Source organism: Dasypus novemcinctus, chromosome 12 (genome assembly GCF_030445035.2).
Source record: "Dasypus novemcinctus isolate mDasNov1 chromosome 12, mDasNov1.1.hap2, whole genome shotgun sequence".
In the NCBI taxonomy this organism is placed as follows: Eukaryota; Metazoa; Chordata; class Mammalia; order Cingulata; family Dasypodidae; genus Dasypus; species Dasypus novemcinctus.
In genome coordinates, this window is record NC_080684.1 from 88,448,878 (window position 1) to 88,468,091 (window position 19,214).

Sequence of the window (19,214 nt, forward strand, 5' to 3'; positions counted from 1 at the left end):
TCCACTGGAAAGGCGAACAACATGAGTACAAAACGTTGTGGTGCCTAGCCCAGCAGTTCCGGCTGCCTGATACTTGCCAACAGCTCATGGACTTCACCCATGAGTGTCAGTCATGTTCACTGCAATGACTGTGACATTGGTCCCCTCCTGCTCTTGGGAAGGATTAGGTAGGCTTTCACTGCTGCAGACACTGCATCGGGTCTCTTAGAAAAGATTGCTACTATTTTCCGACTAGAAAACGAATCGTCACAACAATGGACTAAGTTTAAATTCAACACTGAGTTGTAGACCCAGGTCCAGTAAAGATGCTAAACAGTGAAACCAACAAAATCATTGAAATTAATGAGATAAACTTCCAGCTGCCCCACAGCCCAAAATGGGGAAGTACCAATAATCTGTCACTGCCTATGCCTCAAACTATACAAAATGGGGAAAACACGTTATTTTTGATCAAGTACTGCCCTGTATAGCCTTGCTGATTGGGAATCTTAAGCCCATGAAAAATGAAAGTCTGTTCATTAAGTGTCTGCTAGTTGGAAGTCTTATTGTTTGTTGTTGTATAATCTACTGCAGTTATAGATTATGTATAAAATGCAGTTTTAAGCTTGGTAGAAGAATTACAAACTGTAAATATGGCTTATGCCTACAACATGATTGGAATATATCTAGTTTTTGTGTGACCCCCTATGTATACAATTGCAGTGATTTTCCTTGGATATCAGTGAAACGTCATTTGTGTGCTCATAAAAACAATTTAAGCTTAGATATTTCTCAATTACAAGCCCAAATAACAAACATTCAACATGCTCATTTGCAACTGCTTTCTGCCTCGCAAACTATGACAGGAATTGTGGATGGATTAAGATACCTGAACCCTATGATATGGACTAAGAGTTGGGGAAGGGTCTTCTAGGAGGTATATTAATGATCTGTTCCTATCTATTTTGTATGTATTTAGTCCTCAGATGCACGCTACAAACCCTCCGGGGTATGAAGCAGCAAGAAATCTCCAAATCTGCCTTCCCTGCTTTGCAAAAACAAAAAAGAGGGAGATGTGGGAAAATAGCTTGAATTTGAATGTGGGAACCTGGCTTGAAGTTGGAATGTTCCCATAACGCAAGTAAGAAGTGTGGGCTTAGGAACACCAGCCTTGAGTAGACGGAACTCTGTCTGGTCAGCACAAAAATTGTTTGCATGTGGAGACGTTTGAACTTCGTTATGGCCTGCTCCCTAGGACTGCAGGGGCTACAGCTTTAATAACAAGCAGCCTTGAAAATAAACAGATAACTACTGCTTTGTAATTTCTAATAAATACGATGCGGAAACTAGGGTCGAGGCTCTCACTTCCAGAAGCTGTTGATTCCCCTGGTCCCATCTTTATTTTCTCTCTTGTGTCTTTCTTTCTGTCCCTTTATTTCTTCAGTTCTGCGTTGCCTTCCCTTCATGCAAACCTATTGCTGAGCTGGTCTCAGCACAAGGTGATGAAAAGTCCAATCAAGGCACCATAAGAGGTGCTTTCTCACCAAAGTCAGCTGCTATGTGATGAAGCAAGATGGCTGCCGATCTCTGCCAAGGTCTCCACCTTTCTGCACCTGTAGGCAAATCTAGCATAGGGCTTATCTCTTATCAAATGCACTCTCTAATGTAACATTTTTTGTGATTTATGTATCTTCAAAAAACTACAATAAAAAAGAAAGACCGGCAAAACAAAACAAAAAACCAATACCAAAATTAAAACAAAAAACAAACAAAAAAAAAACCCTACTCTCTCAGTCTTGCAGCTCCACTTACTTCCCAAGTTCAGCTGTAAGCCATCAGGAATATGGCTTATTTCTCCCTGGGCTTCAGCTCTCTCAGCCTCTTGGGGGCTTCTCTCCTTGCAGCTCAGCAGTGGGTGAAATTGGAGCCTTTCTCTTACCCTTGCAGGATCAAATATGGTGGCTTCCTTTATCTGTCTGTCTCTCTCTGTGTCTCTGTTTATATCAGACCCAGCCAGAGGGCAGACCCAAGCTGGCTCATGCCTCACTGACGTGGTCCAATCAAAAGTCCTTCGATTTTACCGAGCAATCTAATCAAAGGACCCTCAACTGAATTTAAAGCAATCAAAGCGTATCACACCCACAGGAATGAATTAGTTCAAATACAATCTTTCTCTTTTAAAGATTCATAAAATAATTTCAAACTGCCATAGACCTTTTGGAAAATAATTTCAAACTGCCATAGACCTTTCCTCATTTACAAAATGACTAGAATACCATTTTGCAACCACCATGTTAATAACGAACTCAAGAAAAAACATCAATGAATGCTAAAGCTATTGGGCAACAAGTGTTTGAGGAATAGGAGATTCAGTCTAAAAGTATCACCCATAGATTACTTATTAATTACAAAGGGTATTACTTACTGATAAATAACAGTGGAGAAACCAAGTGATCACACTCAGTGTCACTAATAATGCAACGCACTGAAATTCTGTTCCTTAAGTTGTTATATACTGAGGACACCTCAAAAAAAGTATTCCTGCCAAAGATATTTAATCTGAATCTCATGAGTAAGGCATGAGACAAATCCAAATTTTGGCACATTCTGAAAAATAAATGGCTTGGATCCTTCAAATATATCAATGTCATGAAGAAAAAAAATTAAGTACTGGGAACTCTTCTGGAGACTTGACAACTAAATGAAATGTGTGATTCTTTATTGTATCCTTAGACAAAAAAAAAAAAATGTTTTTTAGGAGGTACTGAAGATTGAACCTGGGACCTCGTACATGGGAAGGAGGGGTTCAACTACTTGAGCTACATCTGCTACCCCTTGGACCAAATTTTTAAAACAGCTTTAAAGTTTATTTTTGGAAAAATTGGGGAAATGTCATTATATCAATATTAAATTTCCCAAGTGGATAAATTGTAGTGTGGGTATATTGGAATATGTACTTGATCTTAGGAGATATATACATGAATTTAGAGATAAAAGGTCAAAAGATTCAGAAATGTGTATGTGTGTGCAGGAAGATACATATATATTTATATAGTGATAAAGAGAAAGAGATTGAGAGAATGCAAATATGGCAAAATGTTAATAATTGGTGGCCCCAGTTATCAAGTGTTCACTGTACTCTTTTTGACATTTTTCTGTAAATTTGAAATTTTTCTAACTAAAAAGTTGGGAAGAGAGAGCTCTGCCATTTTTTGATCCCTGGTTTTTCTGTGACCCCTCTTGTTTCTCATTCCTCACATAAGGACTGACAGCTCTACCTTCACAATATATCCAGATTTCAACCTCTTTTCACTACTTCCATGCCATCATCCTGATCAGGTCATCATCATCCTTCACCTGGATTATTCTGCCCTTGTCTCTTTTCAGTTGATTTTCAACAAAGCAGCCAGAGTGATTCTGTTAAAATGAGTCAGATTATGCCCAACTCATCAACCCCTGCTAAGACCTTCCTGTGTGTTTCAAAGTTAATATCAAAGTTCTTACAATGTCCTACAAAATCTAACATGATCACACCAACCCCGTTGCCAGACTCCTGCCTCAGGACCTTTGCACTTGTTAATTCCTCCACCTGGATTGCTCTTCCCAGATATCCACGACTCACTCCCTCACTTCCCTCAGATCCTTATTCAAAAGCCCCTAGCCCCATGTAGCAGTTTGATATGGTTATGAATTCCAAAAATAGATATTGGATTATGTTTGTAATCTGGTCTGTACCTGGGCATGATTAAGTTATGATTAGTGCTTTGATTGGGCCATGCCTTTAGGGTGTTGAGATCCCTCCCATTGGTGGGTGGGGACTCACAGATAAAAGGCAGGCAAAGGACAGAGTTGAGGGTTTTTGATGTTGGAGTTTGATGCTGAAGCCTTAAGCCGAAGTTCCAGGAAGAGAGGAACCCTGAACCCAGAAAGAAGCAAGACCCTGGAAGGAAGGAACCCAGTGAGCCTGAACCCTCGCAGATGTCAGCAGCCATCTTGCTCCAACATGTGAAAATAGACTTTGGTGAGGGAAATAACTTGGCCTGGTATCTGTTAGCTTCTACCCCAAATAAATACCCTTTATAAAAACCAACCAATTTCTGGTATTTTGCATCAGTACCCCTTTGGCTGACTAACACACCCCAATAATTCATAGATTTTTTTTTTTCTATGCATTACCACCCTCCAACATACTACCTATTGTACTTGCTGGTTTACTGTCTACCCTCCCAGCCAGAAAGATCCACAAAGGCCAGGAATTTTGTCTGTTTCGTTCATTGCCACATATCTAGCACCCAGACAAATACCTGCCAAGATAAGCCCTAAAAAATATTTATGGGCTACAGGGATAAGTATATGACTATCTCCTCCAGGATCTTGCACAAACATTTCAAAGTTCATATGTTCATAACTGAAATAAATCACCACCTCCCCCTACAGAAGCCCTCCTTTGTGTTCTCTGAACAACCTTTTCACCTTTCCCCTTTAATCCTTCATTTAGTCAATCACTGATTCCTACTAATTTTACCTCCCAAGTATCTTTTTTTTTATTTGCTCTTTTTCATTTTCATTACTGTTAAAGACCTAATAGTTTTTCATATGCCTATTGGTTATTTTTAATTCTTTCGATGATCCTATTGAGCACTGCTTCTTTTTTTTGGACTGGTGTGTCCTCCTCTTCATACTGAATGATATAGTTCCAAGGCCATGAAATGTCCAAGTCAAGGCACCATCAGAGATGCTTTCTCACCAAGGTCGCCTGCTGGTAAGTCTGGGAGTCCTACCATGTGGCAAGGCAAGACGGCAGCCATGGTCTGCTGTTCCTGAAGTCCTCACTCTCACATGGCAGAGTCAAAAATGGTGGCAGCTCTCTTTCTCTCTCAGGGTTTCTCTCAGCCTCTCTCAGCTGTTGCTGATCCTGGAGTCCTCTTTCACATGGCAGGGTCAAAATGGCAGCTGTTTTTCTTTGTGTCCCAAGTATCAAAAATCAATCTCCTCTCAACCCCACCTCATCTCATTCTCTCATTCACTCTGCAATAACCTCGCACCTGGCCTTCCTGCCTTCCCCCGTCCATCACTGGCACAACAGCTACAGTGACTTTTGTTGTTGTTGGATAATTAAATTAATTCAAAACAGAAATAATTTGAGGGCCCTTAATGTTTCTGTTCAATTTTTCTTTTCCTCTTTTTACTTGAAACATTTCAAATCTACCAGAGGCTGAAGAATAGTAAAATGAACACCCTTTACATCCTGCCAATGCTATGTTGCCATATTTGCTTTATTGCTTTTTCTCTTTTCTATATATGTATAAACATTTTTTTGAGGTTGTAGATATCACAACACTTTATCCTTCAATACTTCACCATGAACCTCTTAAGAGCAATGACATCTTCCTATATCACCACAATACCCTCATCACACCTAAGAAAAATAACATTAATGAGACCATCCAATAAGCAGCGCTTTCAAATTTCCCCCTTCCTTCCTTCCTTCCTTCCTTCCTTCCTTCCTTCCTTCCTTCCTTCCTTCCTTCCTTCCTTCCTTCCTTCCTTCCTTCCTTCCTTCCTTCCTTCCTTCCTTCCTTCCTTCCTTCCTTCCTTCCTTCCTTCCTTCCTTCCTTCCTTCCTTCCTTCCTTCCTTCCTTCCTTCCTTCCTTCCTTCCTTCTTTCGTGATGGTTTTACATTCCTTTTCATTTTAGCAATCCTGAAAGTCCCTACCAACTGTAACATGAAAGTTTTATTCAAGATCTTCCAGACAAGGGAGCCTTCAGATTGCAAAGGACCCATCCTGCCTTCTCCTGTTCTGGAAAGAGGTATTCTTTCACAAGAATGCTCCAGACCAGAGGTGGGCAAATTTGGGCTCACAAGCCAAACCCAGCCTATCACCTGTTTTTCTAAACCAAGTTTTGTTGGAACAAAATGGTAATAATTCTTTGATGTTTTGTCTATGGCTGTTTTCATAGTACAACAGCAGTAGATGAAACAAAGATCACTGATCTTTTGCCAAAAAAAACACAACCTTTTCTGCTCCCTGCTCTCTACTTTCTGGCATATTATATAGATTGAATGGTGTCCTCCAAAAAGATATGTTGAAGTTCTTATCCCCAGTACCTCAGAATATGACCTTATTTGGAAATAGGGTCATTAAAGATGAAATTGGGCACATTTAAATGATGTCAGACTGGAGTCGGAAGCTAGAAGAGGTATGGAACAAATACTTCCCTATGAACTTCAAAGGAAGTATGGCCCTTCCAACAGTTTGACTTTGAACTTCTAGCCTCCAGTACATAAGACAATAAATTTCTGTCCTTTTAAGCCACCCCATTTGTTTGCCATGGCAGCCTTAGCAAACTAAGCATGCATGATTAATGTGATGTTAACTCATGAAGGAAGGTCAAGGTATTCCTTTGGGTGCCCACCAGGGGATATGTGGAGAAAGAAGTCCATAGGAGAAACCAAAAAGGAAATGGGCATGATCGGAATAGGATACCTAAAGTATGCTCTGAGAAATGTAATCAATGTTATGTGATAAAAGGGTTCAGAGGGCAATTGTTGAGAATCACTGTGTTAAACAACTTTAAACTTATTTCTCTACTGCAGGACTTCTTGGGATCTTTAAAATGTGATTATGGGACTTCTAGGAAAGATAGCAGAATAGGGAGCTCCAGGACTCAGACCTTCCACCAAAACAAGTATTAAACAGACAGGAGCTATCTGAAACAACTCTTTTGAAACTCCAGAAGCCAGAAGAATACCATAGAGCATCCAGGGAAGAGTGGGGGAAGAGGCTGATAAATTTTGGCAAAGAACTAAAAATTGCTCTCTCTCCACAGCAGCTACCAGCACAGAGCACTCTTGTGGCAGCCTGCCATGGGGTCCAGTTTCCAGCTAACTTCTACTGACAGAAAGGGACACAAAAATCCTCTTACCTAAGAACAGGGGTGTGCACAGCCAATAACTGATCACAGATTTTGAGTGGTGAATTCAGATCTCAGGGCAGCCATTGTTTCAACCCTCCCTGGACAGATGTGGGTATGGTGGAGATTTAAAGAGGCAGGGCTCCCTCAGGACTACAGGGGAAAGGTAGCTGAGAGGTTGCATTTGCTAGGCAGGCCAGGAAAGCTCTGCTCTGGGGAACCATTGGAGAAGTTTCTGATGTTCTTCCTGATACTACAGGGCACTTTTACACTGTTCATGGGTCCCTGGTTCTGTTTTGGCTGGGAAAGACTGAATTGGGAAAGTCCTTCCTGGGGTGGACCCTTCTCCCAGAATTTTCATTATAGGCAAAAGCAGAGTGAGACAACAAAAGGTATATAAAAAGATTTTGAGGTGGACAGTCTGGGACAAAAGCCTGCTGGCTTCAAACACCTGGAAGGGGGAGGTTTGTCCCCTGGGAAACATAGGAGACAACCAAACTCCTGTAAACAGGGGACCTTCAAAATAACTATTATAAGAAGCAAAAGTCCAGGACAAGACAGAGGCCCAGCAAGACAGGGAAAATCCCAGCACAGTGCACTTGCCCTGGACAGACCTTCCTGATAGGAGAGCTGAAGCTTAAGAAAATCTGTCTTATCACCAGCTGGTTACAAAACCAGGAAACAGACATCCCAGGAAATAAATCCCAGAGCTAACATTTAAAAATTTAAAATGTACAATGTACAACAAGAGTACAAGACAAAGAAACAGGAAATGATGGCCTATCCAAAGGAAGAGGATAGAAATAAAGAAAACACCAACAAAGAAGTCCCTGGGAAGCAGATGTGGCTCATGCTGTTGGGCACTCACCTCTCATGTGGGAGGTCCTGGGTTTGGTTCCTGGTGCCTCCTGGAGAAGGTGAGCAAACAAAGAGCAGACAGTCAAGAGAAACATTTAGGGGAGGGGGAGATAAACAAAGAAAAAATAAAGTAAATAAATAAATCTTTTTTAAAAAGATCTTAAAAATGCTCAAGAAAATGAAAGTACAGAGAAAGAACTAAAGGTTAGCAGGGAAAAAATGAATGAACAATATGAGAGTCTAAGTAAAGACATAGGCATGTTTAAAAGGAACCAAACAGAACTATGAAGTTGAAGATCACAATAACTGAAATGAAAAATGTAAAGGAAGGTTTCAAGAACAGAATGAAGCTGGCAGAAGGAAGAATCAGCCAAGCTGAAGGTAAGGCACTTGACATGAATCAGGCTAAGTAGCAGAAAGAAAAAAGGAATAGTAAAAGCAAAAGTAGCTTCAGACAGAGGACACTATCAAGCACACCAATATATACATTATGGGAGTACAGAAGGATGAGAAAGAGAGAAAGTGGCAGAAGGAACAGTCAAAGAAATAATAACAGAGAACTGCCTAAACTTAGCAAAAGCTGTGAATATGCATATCCAGGAAGTTCAGAGAACACCAAACAGGATAAACATGAAGAAAAATATACACCTAATGTTGGTTTGTGTGTTTTATGGGGACCCTAGAAAATTATGTTCTTAAATTGAACTTGTTGTGAACCTTCAGATTAGATTAGAATAGTTAAGGGCTTTTGATTACATAGCAGAACCCAGGGTGAGTCTTAATCCTCTTACTGGAATCCTTCACAAATGAAGGAATAAAAGCTGCAGACAGAGAAAAAAAGCCACAGACAGAAAGAGCCTCCAGAAATTGAAATCAACAAACCCAGGTGACAGAAAAGCACAGATAGAACAGCTCAAAGCAGAACTAACAACAAGGCCCAGAGAAGAAGGAAGAGATGAGGCTCCACTGAGCCACCAATGTGCCTTGCCACATGGCAGGAGTCCAGGATCACCAGCAGTGACCTTTGGGAATGCCTCGGCTGATGACTCAATTTGGATATTTTTCTCAGCCTTGGAACTGTAAGGTTTTTTGTTTATTTTTTTGCCTCCCCCCATGGTTCCCTCATCTGTCTGCTCATTGTTTTGCTCTCTGTGTCTGTTTGTCTTCTCCAGGAGACACCAGGAACTGAACCTGGGACCTCCCACATGGGAGGCGAGTGCCCAATGGCCTGAGCCACATCTGCTCCCCACAGGCTGTGGCATCTGCTGGCTTGTGGTATCTAGTTAGTTTGGGCAGATGTGGCATCTAGCTCATTGCAGCAGGTTGCAGCATCTGCTCTTCTTTAGGTGGGGTCCTAAACGCAGGGCCTCCCATGTGATAGGTGGGCCCCCAACTGGTTGAGCCACATCCACTTCCCAGAACTATAAGCTTTTAACAGAATAAACCCCATTATAAAAGCATTGGCAGCCTTTAGAAAACTAAAACACCCCCTCACATATTGATTATACTATCAAATGCAAAAGGTAAGGAAAGAGTTCTGAAAGCTGCAAGAGAAAAGCAATGTGTTACATACAAGGGAATCCAATAAGATTGAATGCCAGTTTCTCATCAGAAACCATGGAGGCAAGAAGGTGAGATGAAATACTTAAAGTGCTGAAGAAAAATAACTGCCAGCCAAAAATTTTGTATACAGTGAGACATTCTTTCAAATATGAGGGAGAGATGAAAATATTCTCAAATAAAAGCTGAGGGAGGATATCACCACTAGACTTGCCCTACCAGCAATGCTAAGGGGAGCTCTTCAGACTGAAACAAAAGGACACTAGACAGCGGTTCAAAGCAGTATAAAAAAATAAAGACCTGTGGAAAAAGTAATCATTTGGGTAATTACAAATGCTATTATGATTGCATTGTATTGTTCAGTACTTCCTACATGTCCTGAAATGCAAGTGCATGAAAAGTAATGATAAATCTAGTTTTGTTTTGTTTTTTGACATACAATATACTAAGATATAAATGGTAACAAGTACAAAAAATGGTGGGGTGTAGGAGGGATATGGGAAAAGTATATGTGCATGCTATTGAAGTTAAGTTGTTATCAACACAAATATAATTCTTACATATTTAGGATATTAAATTTTAACCGTATGGCAACCACAAGGAAAACAGATGAAAAATATCCAGATAGAAATGAGAAGGCATTCAATATGATACAGTGCAAGAAAGCAAATAAATATAAATGTAGGCTTTACCAGAAATGAAGGACAAAAATGATATAAGGCTTACAAAGGCTAAATACAGCAAAATGGCAGAAGAAAGACCTGTATTATCAGTAGCAACTTTAAATTAAATGGATTAAACTCTCTAGTCAAAAGGCAAAACTTGGCAGAATGGATTAAAAAAAAGCATGACCCAACTACACGCTGTCTGCAAGAAACTCACCTTAAAGTCAAAGATACAAGGAAGTAGGGAAGTGGACGTGGCTCAACTGACAGAGCATCCACCTACCACATGGAGGGTCCAGGATTTGATCCCCAGGGCCTCCTGACCCATGTGGTAAGCTGGCCCATGCACAGTGCTGCTGCGTGCACGGAGTTCCCTGCCAGGCAGGGGTGCCCCCATATATGGTTGCCCCATGTGCAAGGAGTGCACCCCGGAAGGAGTGTCAAACAGTGTGAAAAAAGCGCAGCCCACCCAGGAGTGGCACCACACACATGGAGAGCTGACGCAGCAAGAAGATGCAACAAAATAGAGATGCGGTTTCTCAGTGCCGCCTCATAATGCAAGCAGACACAGAAGAACACACAGTGAATGGATATGGAGAATAGACAACAGGGGTGAAGAGGAGAGAAATAAATAAAATAAATCTTTTTTTTAAAAAAAGAAGTAGGTTGATGATGAAAGGATAGAAAAAATATACCATCCAAGTAGTAATCAAAAGAGAACTATACTAATATCAGATAAAGTAGACTTTAACAAAAAAACAGTTATGAGGGACAAAGATGGTCATTACATACAGATAAAGGGGAAAATACAGGAAGATGTAATAATTATAAATATACATAAAACAAATACAGATTTGAAGGGAGAAACTCACAGTTCTACACTAATAGTAGAAGACTTTAGCATACCACTCTCAATAATGGGTAGAACATTTAGTCAAAAGATTAATAAGGAAATACAGAACTTGAATGATAGACTAAACCAACTAGACCCAATATACAAATATAGCACACTGCACCCAATGAAAACAGAATACCCATTCTTCTCAGGTACACATGGATCATTCTCCAGGACAGATCACATATTTTTAATTTAATTTAATTTTTATTTATTTCTCTCCCCTTCTCTGCCCTTCCCCCTCCCCCCCCCCAGGTGTCTGTTCTCTGTGTCCATTTGCTGTGTGTTCTTCTGTGTCTGCTTCTATTCTTTTCAGCAGTACAGGCAATCTGTGTCTCTTTTTGTTGTGTCATCTTGCTGTGTCAGCTCTCCATGTGTGTGGCACCACTTCTGGGCAGGCTGTGCTTTTTTTCAGGCAGGGTGGCTCTCCTTATGGGGTGCACTCCTTGAACGTGGGGCTCCCCTATGCGGGGGACACCCCTGCGTGGCAGGGCACTCCTTGCACGCATCAGCATTGCACATGGGCCAGCTCCACATGGGTCAAGGAGGCCCTGGGTTTGAACTCTGGACCTCCCATGTGGTAGGCAGACACTCTATCCATTGAGCCAAGTCCGCTTCCCCAGATCATATCTTAAGTCACAAAACAAGTATTAATAAAGTTAAAAAAAATATTGAAATCATATAATGTGTATTCTCTGACCACAGTGGAATGAAGCTAGAAATCAAAAGCAGGGGGAGAAATGGAAAATTTACAAGTATGTGGAAATTAAACAACATATTCTTAAACAATAAATGGGTTAAAGAGGGAATCAGAAGCAAAATTATGAAATATCTTGAGGTGAATGAAAACAAAAAGACAATATACCAAAACTTATGGGATGCAGTGAAGGCTTGCTGACAGGGAAATTTACAGCTCTAAATGCCTATATTAAAAAGAAGAAAGACTTCAAATCAGAGACATAGCCTCAAACCTGGAAGAACTATAAAAAGAAGAGCAAACTAAACTAAAAGCAAGCAAAGGAAGGAATAATGAAGATTAGAGTGGAGATAAAAGAAATAGAAAACAAGAGAAAAATAGAGAAAAAAAGATCAACAAAATTAACAAACCTTTAGCTAAACTGACAAAGTAAAAGAGAGGATACAAATAACAAAAATCAGAATTGAAAAGGGGGACATTAATACCGATCCTGCTGAAATAAAAAGGACTATAAGTACATACTATGAACAACTGTATATCAATAAATTAGATTATCTATATGAAATGGACAAATTCTTAGAAACACACAGACTACCTACATTCACTCAAGAAGAATAGAAGATACCAATAAACTAATTACTAGTAAAGAGATTGAATCAGTAATTAAAAACTTCCCAACATTGCTGTAAATATTTTAAAGTACTGGAGGTACCTTTTTACATGTTTATGAGATTTTGAAAAGGTTTAAATTATTTCACGAGCAATCTTTAAAATTGCATTTAACTAAAGGCTGAAAATCCAATAACAGGACAAAAACTTCTTAACAAGGCTGCCATTTAACTTAAAATGTGTCTATTTTGGCTTTCACATATATAAATTTTATTCTTTGAACTGCAACAATAAAACCCTCTGCTCGTAAATGTCTTAAGAGGGTATTCTATATATTCACTGTTGTTTTATTTTCTGTAAATTTTGTGGGTAAATATGTGCATAAAAATAAATACTTAATATATAATTAAAAAAAAAAAAAAACACCTCCCAACCAAGAAAAGCCTAGGACCAGATGGCTTCACAGGGGAATTCTACAAAACATTCCAAAAACACTCAACTCCAATTCTGCTCAAACTGTTCCAAAAAACTGATGAGGAAAGAGCACTCCCTGACTCATTCTACAAGGCCAACATTACCCTCATATCAAAGCTGGATAAAGATACTACAAGAAAGGAAAACTATAGACCAATACCTCTTACAAATGTAGATGCAAAAATCCTCAACAAAACACTAGCAAACTGAATCTAACAGCATATTAAAAGACTTATAGGGAAACGGACTTGTCCCAGTGGTTAGGGCGTAGGTCTACCACATGGGAGGTCCGCTGTTCAAACCCCGGGCCTCCTTGACCCGTGTGGAGCTGGCCCATGTGCAGTGCTGATGCGCGCAAAGAGTGCCCTGCCACACAGGGGTGTCCCCCGCGTAGGGGAGCCCCATGCGCAAGGAGTGCACCCTGTAAGGAGAGCCGCCCTGCGCAAAAGAAAGTGCAGCCTGCCCAGGAATGGCGCCGCCCACACTTCCCGCCGCTGACGACAACAGAAGCAGACAAAGAAACAAGACGCAGCAAATAGACACAGAGAACAGACAACCGGGGGAGGGGGGGTATTAAATAAATAAATAAATCTTAAAAAAAATAAAAAAATAAAAATAAAAGATTTATACACCATGATCAAGTGGGATTTATCCCTGGTTTGCAAGGTTGGTTCACAATAAGAAAATCAATTAATGTAGTACACCAAGAGAGTTAACAGAATGCAGGGTGTGTGTGGAGGGTGGGGGAATAACCCATAATCATCTCAATCAACATAGAAAAGGCATTTGACAAGACCCAGCACCCCTTTTTGATAAAAATACTTAGAAAACTAGAAATAGAAAGAAACTTCCTCAGCATGATAAATGAAAACCTCATAGATAACATCTTACTTAATTGTGAAAGACTGAAAGCTTTCCCTGTGAAATCAGGAACAATGACAAAGATACCCACTGTTACCACTGTTATTCAACATTATACTGGAAATTCTAGACAGAGCAATTAGGCAAGAAAAAGAAATAAAAGGCATCCAAATTGGACAGGAAGAAGTAAAACTCTCCCTGTTTGCAGATGATATGATCCTATATACAGAAACTCCTGAAAAATCTAACAAAGTACCCAGTGCTAATAAATGAATTCAGTAAACTGGCAGGGCACAAGATCAACACCCAAAAAGCAGTAGTGTTTCTATACACAAGCAATGAACAATCAGAACAAGAAATCAAGAAAAAAAATTCCCATTCACAATAGCCACTAAAAAAGCAAATATCTAGGGATGAGTTTAACCAAGAATGTAAAATACTTGCACACAGAAAACTACAAAACATTGCTAAAATAAATTAAAGAAGACCTAAATAAATGGAAGGACATTCTGTATTCATAGGTTGGAAGTCTAAATATGTTAAGATATCAATTTTATCCAAAGTAATTTACAAATTCAATGCAATCCCAATCAAAATTCAAACAAACTTCTTTGCCAAAATGGAAAAGCCAGCCATCCAGTTTATATGGAAAGGTAAGGGCCCCAAATAGCCAAAGCCATCTTGAAAAAGAACAAAGTTGGAGGATGCATACTTAAAACTTATTACAAAGCCACAGTAATCAAAACAGAATGGTGTGGTGAATGCACAACTATGTGATATACCAAATACCACTGACTGTATACTTTGGATCCTTTATTAATATGTGTCAATAAAATTAATTTTTTTTAAAAGAACAGCATGTACTGGCACAGGGAAAGACATATATACCAATGGAATAGAATTGAGAGCTCAGAAATCAACTCTCACATTTATTGCAAGTTGATTTTTGACAAGGTGGCAAAGATTATTTACTCAATTGGGAAAGAATAGTTTCTTATTTGCAAGAGAAAAAAAAAAGGACCCTCCCTTATACCATATACAAAAATCAACTCAAAATGAATCAAAGACCTAAATATAAGAGAAATATCAAACTCCTAGAAGAAAACATAGGGAAGCATCTTCAGGACCTTGTATTAGGCAATATTTCCTTAGACTTTATATCTATAGCACAAGCAATAAAAGAAAAAATAGAAATATGGACCTCATCAAAAGGAAAAGCTGTTTTTCCTCAAAGGGCTTTATCATGAAAGTAAAATGACAACCTACACAATGGGAGAGAATACTTGGAAACCACATATCCAATAAAGGATTAATATCCAGTATATACATAAAGAAATCCTTCAACTTAATTTAAAAAAACACACAACTTAAAAACTGGCAAAAGAGAGGAAGTAGATTTGGCTCAACTGATAGAGCATCAAACCCAGGGCCTCCTGACCCATGTGGTAAGCTGGCCCACACACAGCGCTGAAGCGCTCAAGGGTGTCCCCTGCGTAGGGGAGCCACACGTGCAAGGAGTGCGCCCCGTAAGAGAGTCGCCCAGCGCAAAAGAAAGTGCAGCCTGTCGAAGAATGGCGCCGCACACATGGAGAGCTGACAAAACAAGATGATGCAACAAAAAGAAACACAGATTACTGGTGCCGCTGATAAGGATAGAAGTAGTCACAGAAGAACACACAGAGAATGGACAGAGAGAGCAGACAACTGGGGGGGGTGGTGGAGGAGGAGAGAGAAATAAATAAAAATACATCTTTTTAAAAAATTGGCAAAAGACTTGAACAGGCATCTCTCTTTAAAGAAGATAAACAAATGTTCAGAAAGCACATGAAGAGATGCTGAACATCATTAGCCATCAGGGCAATGCAAATCAAAACCACAATGAGATACCATTTTACACCTGCTAGAATGGCTGCTACTTAAAACATGAAAAACAACATTAGGCCTGGCAATACCACTACTATGCATACACCTAAAGAATGGAAAGCAGAGACATGAAGAGATATTTGCACACTTATGTTCATAGCAGCATTATTCACAATTCCCAAAAGACTGAAGCAACCCACATGTCCATCAACCAGTGAATGGATAAAGAAAATGAAATAAATCCATAATATGAATATTATTCAGCAGTAAAAAGGAATGAAGTCCCGATACATGCAGGAACATGGATGAACCTTGAAGATATCATTTTGAATGAAATAAGCCAGGCACAAAAGGACAAATATTATATGATCTCACTGATTTGAAACAATTAGATTATGCAAATTCATAGTCAGAAGCTAGAATATAAGTTACCAGGGGAGGAGGCAGGGATAGGGAATGGGAAGTTGATGCTTAGTAAGTACAGGGCTCCTATTTGGAATGATAGGAAAGTTTTGGTAATGGATGGTGGTGATGGTAGCACAACATTGTGAATGTAATTAACAGCACTGAAATATATATCTGAATATGATTAAATGGCAAAATGTTACATTGTATACATGATAACAGAATAAAATTTTTAAAAAAATAATCCATGGAACTACACTAGACAAACAATGAACCCTAAATTAAACCATTGACTTTAATTAACAGTACTTTTATAAAAATGTTCACTCATGAATTGTAACAAATGTTCTACACCAATGCAAGTTGTCGGTGGTTGGGGTAGTATATGGAAATCCTGTATTTTATGTGTGATTGTTCTGTAAATCCACAACCTCTTTAACAAAGGGAAAAAATGGGATTATGCCTTGAGATCTCTAAGAGGGCAAGGTAATTCACAGAGCATATTTTCCCATAGGACTATTCAGAACATTCTTCAGAAAATGCTGAAATAAAAGAAGTATTTAGAATCACGCTCCTTGGGAACTGGATATGAAAACCACAAGGGCTATGGCTTAGTAAACATGTTTTTCTCTCAGCAAAGAAAGAAGAAAAAGAAAAAGAGCCAGAATAGAAAAGAAGGAAGAGAGGTGTTTGAAGGGAGGAAGGAAGAGCGCAGGGCCCTGGAGAATTAACACAAGTGTGTGAAGAACACTTGGATGATCAGTCTCTCAGTGTGTCAAAAGCAGGGGCGTTGTCAAATGCAGGATGTGGTCATTTTTCATCATCCCTTTTGCCATCACCAGTATCACAAGAGAAACTAACATTCACTGAGGCCTCACTATTTTGCAGGCCTGTGTTACACACATTATGATGTTTAATTCCCATTTTACAGATGATGAACAGCGGCTTATAAATGGCAGAGCATGGATTCAATCCTGTAAGTCTCACCCCACTGCACTGTACTGCTTCCTTCTCACTGCACGGGATGCAGGGCTGGAGTAGTATTATGTAGTTAAAAAAAAAAGGATATTGTACAGAAATATAATACCAGAACACCTGGGGGAAAAGGAAAATTCAAGAACAAACTAACAAACCGGTATCATTCCAGATACTGGGCTGTATAGCACCAAAGAGAAAACTGATCTTTTTTCCACAGCATATCCAGATGTTTAGATACCATCATGTTTTCTTTCTTCTCTTTTTTTTTTTAACTCTCATGTTAATTATTCCTTCCTAATTTATGTCTTATAGTCAGGCTCATACAAAATATTACACTTGCTCATAAAATGAATATAAAAAGACATCTTTTGAATGTTAAAAACACTTTCAACTTGTTGAGCTGCCTTTTTCTGTTCTTTCATTTTTGCGAATTTGAAATAAGGTCGTTAATAATTTTTAAAAAACTAAAACAAAAACACTTTCAATCCAAGGACCACGACCACTGTAAATACAGATAAGAAGCCTCATTTAGATTTTCATAACTGCCAGTTTTTCTATTAGAGATGGAGGCCCTCAGAACAGCTTCCTAGAAGCAGAAAACATGAATCCCAATTCAAGAAATCATTTGTGGCTCAGAAATGTACCTGCATTAAAAACTAGTATTTATCCACCGCATATCTAACCTCTATTTTCATGCTTAAAATCTGAAGCGAAGAGTAAATCACACGACGGGAGGTGAGGGTGGGGCCGGTGGCGAGTGAGGGGATAACTCCAGGTTTGGAAAGGCAGTCCAGGATGTGAAAAATTTATACAATGAGTACCCTGAATTTGCTGGGATGGCAAAAACTTTCCTTTGGAAGGCTACAAATATCAGCTAAGGGGCTTCTGAAGGTAAAGTTTGTGCTAGACAGGCCAATGCCTCTGATTCACTTTTTTGAGTCTATAGCAAAATGAAGAACAGCTGCAGGCGGGCTAGAGTAAAACGCCAAGGCTGCCACGCGCTCACAAGTTCTGTTTACCTGGTGATCGCCGAGCTCCGGGCGCTGGGCTCCGCGGTCCCGCAGAGCTGCAGGGCAGAGCGTTCACACCGCGGCTGGTCCCAGGCGGCTGCCCTTCATGCTGCTCCGGTCGCTCCGAAAGCTCCCACTGGAAGTCCAAAAAGGCCCGAGAGCCCTGAGGCCGATATTACGTTTCCAATCGAGTGTTCCTCCCCACCCGCACCCCCCTTTGCTTGCGTTGACTCTGGAGCGGCTCGGGTTTCCTCCACCGCCGCGCGGAGCCGCTGCGCGGAGCCGCGGCGAGTCCCGGCATCGCGCTGGCAGATGCGCGGCGCGGGCCGGCTCGCGCCTGCCAGGCTGCTGCTCGCGCCCTCGGCCAGCGGCCTGCGTCCAGATCTTTTCGAAAACAAGGCTGTCTTGGAGGAAAAGATTCAAAGGGGAGGAAAGCAGATGCGTGGAGAGTGAATTAAACTTTGAAAGGGCGGAAGTGAAAAACGTAGTTCATATTGATTTTTGAGACTATCTTCTTGGCTACTAGCTGTTCCTGAAATCTAGTCATTGAAATGCTCTCGTCTCCCAATCACAATTCAGATAACAACTATAGTCTCATTATACCAAGCAATGATAGTGACAAAACTTTCAAGATTGTGTGATTTGTGCCTAAACATGGAGATGATTTAGGCAGGGAGTTGACATCAACCCCTCCCAGCTTTGTGCTGTACGGTGTTTCTGCCAGTGATTCTCAGAAATCCAGGCAGTGGTGCCAACACTTTGCCTGGGATCATGGAATTTATTTTGCAATGGCCTTTCTCCTTAGTTTCTATAAGGAAATAAGGATGTCCCTGCTCACTATCTCCCAATAAAAAGGTGCTGTCCAATAGAAATATAATGCAATCCACATTGTAATATTAAAATTTTCTACCAGCCACATTAAGACAAGTACAAAAGTAACATTGATTTTAATGATATATTTTATTTAACCCAATATATTCAAAACATCATTTCAACATGTAAACAATATAAATATCAAGATATTTTACATGTTTTTTTCTTGTACTGTCGTTGAATTCTAGTGTATATTTTACACTTGCAGAACATCTCCATTCAAACACTAAATTTTTATCAGAAACACTTGATCTGTATTTAGAGTTCATAAAATTTACACTCTAAAATACAGTCACACACATACCCAAGTTGTTTCAAAACATACTCAAAAGTTTCCAATAACTAAATCAATTGTCATTTTTTCCATTTGAAACTATTAAAATTATATAAAATCTAAGATGTGGTTCCTCAGTTGCATGAGCCACATTTTAAAGAAATTACTAACAGATTTTTAAAAATGCAATTTTATATTTTAGGAAAATGGAAAACTATATAGAGACAGTTATGATATCAGTAGTTGCCGGGGCTTCAGGAGAAGGAAGGGCGCTATGACTAGATGAAGCACAGATTTT

At 39.7% G+C, this 19,214-nt stretch overlaps 1 protein-coding gene across 2 annotated transcripts in view; it reads right to left on the reverse strand.

Annotated features, from left to right (window-relative positions):
* The window catches only part of GLT8D2 (glycosyltransferase 8 domain containing 2), a 59,815-nt gene extending 41,522 nt beyond the window's left edge, over positions 1-18,293 (reverse strand). The window contains exons 1-2 of one of the 2 annotated variants that reach the window (XM_058308648.2): positions 17,779-17,885; positions 7,763-7,802 (exon numbers count right to left, since the gene is read on the reverse strand). The gene's annotated coding sequence lies outside the window, so the exon portion shown is untranslated. Of the gene's footprint in view, positions 1-7,762; positions 7,803-17,778 lie in introns of both variants that reach the window. The other variant, XM_058308645.2, reaches the window with a different exon arrangement.
* Positions 18,294-19,214: the final 921 nt, after the last annotated feature.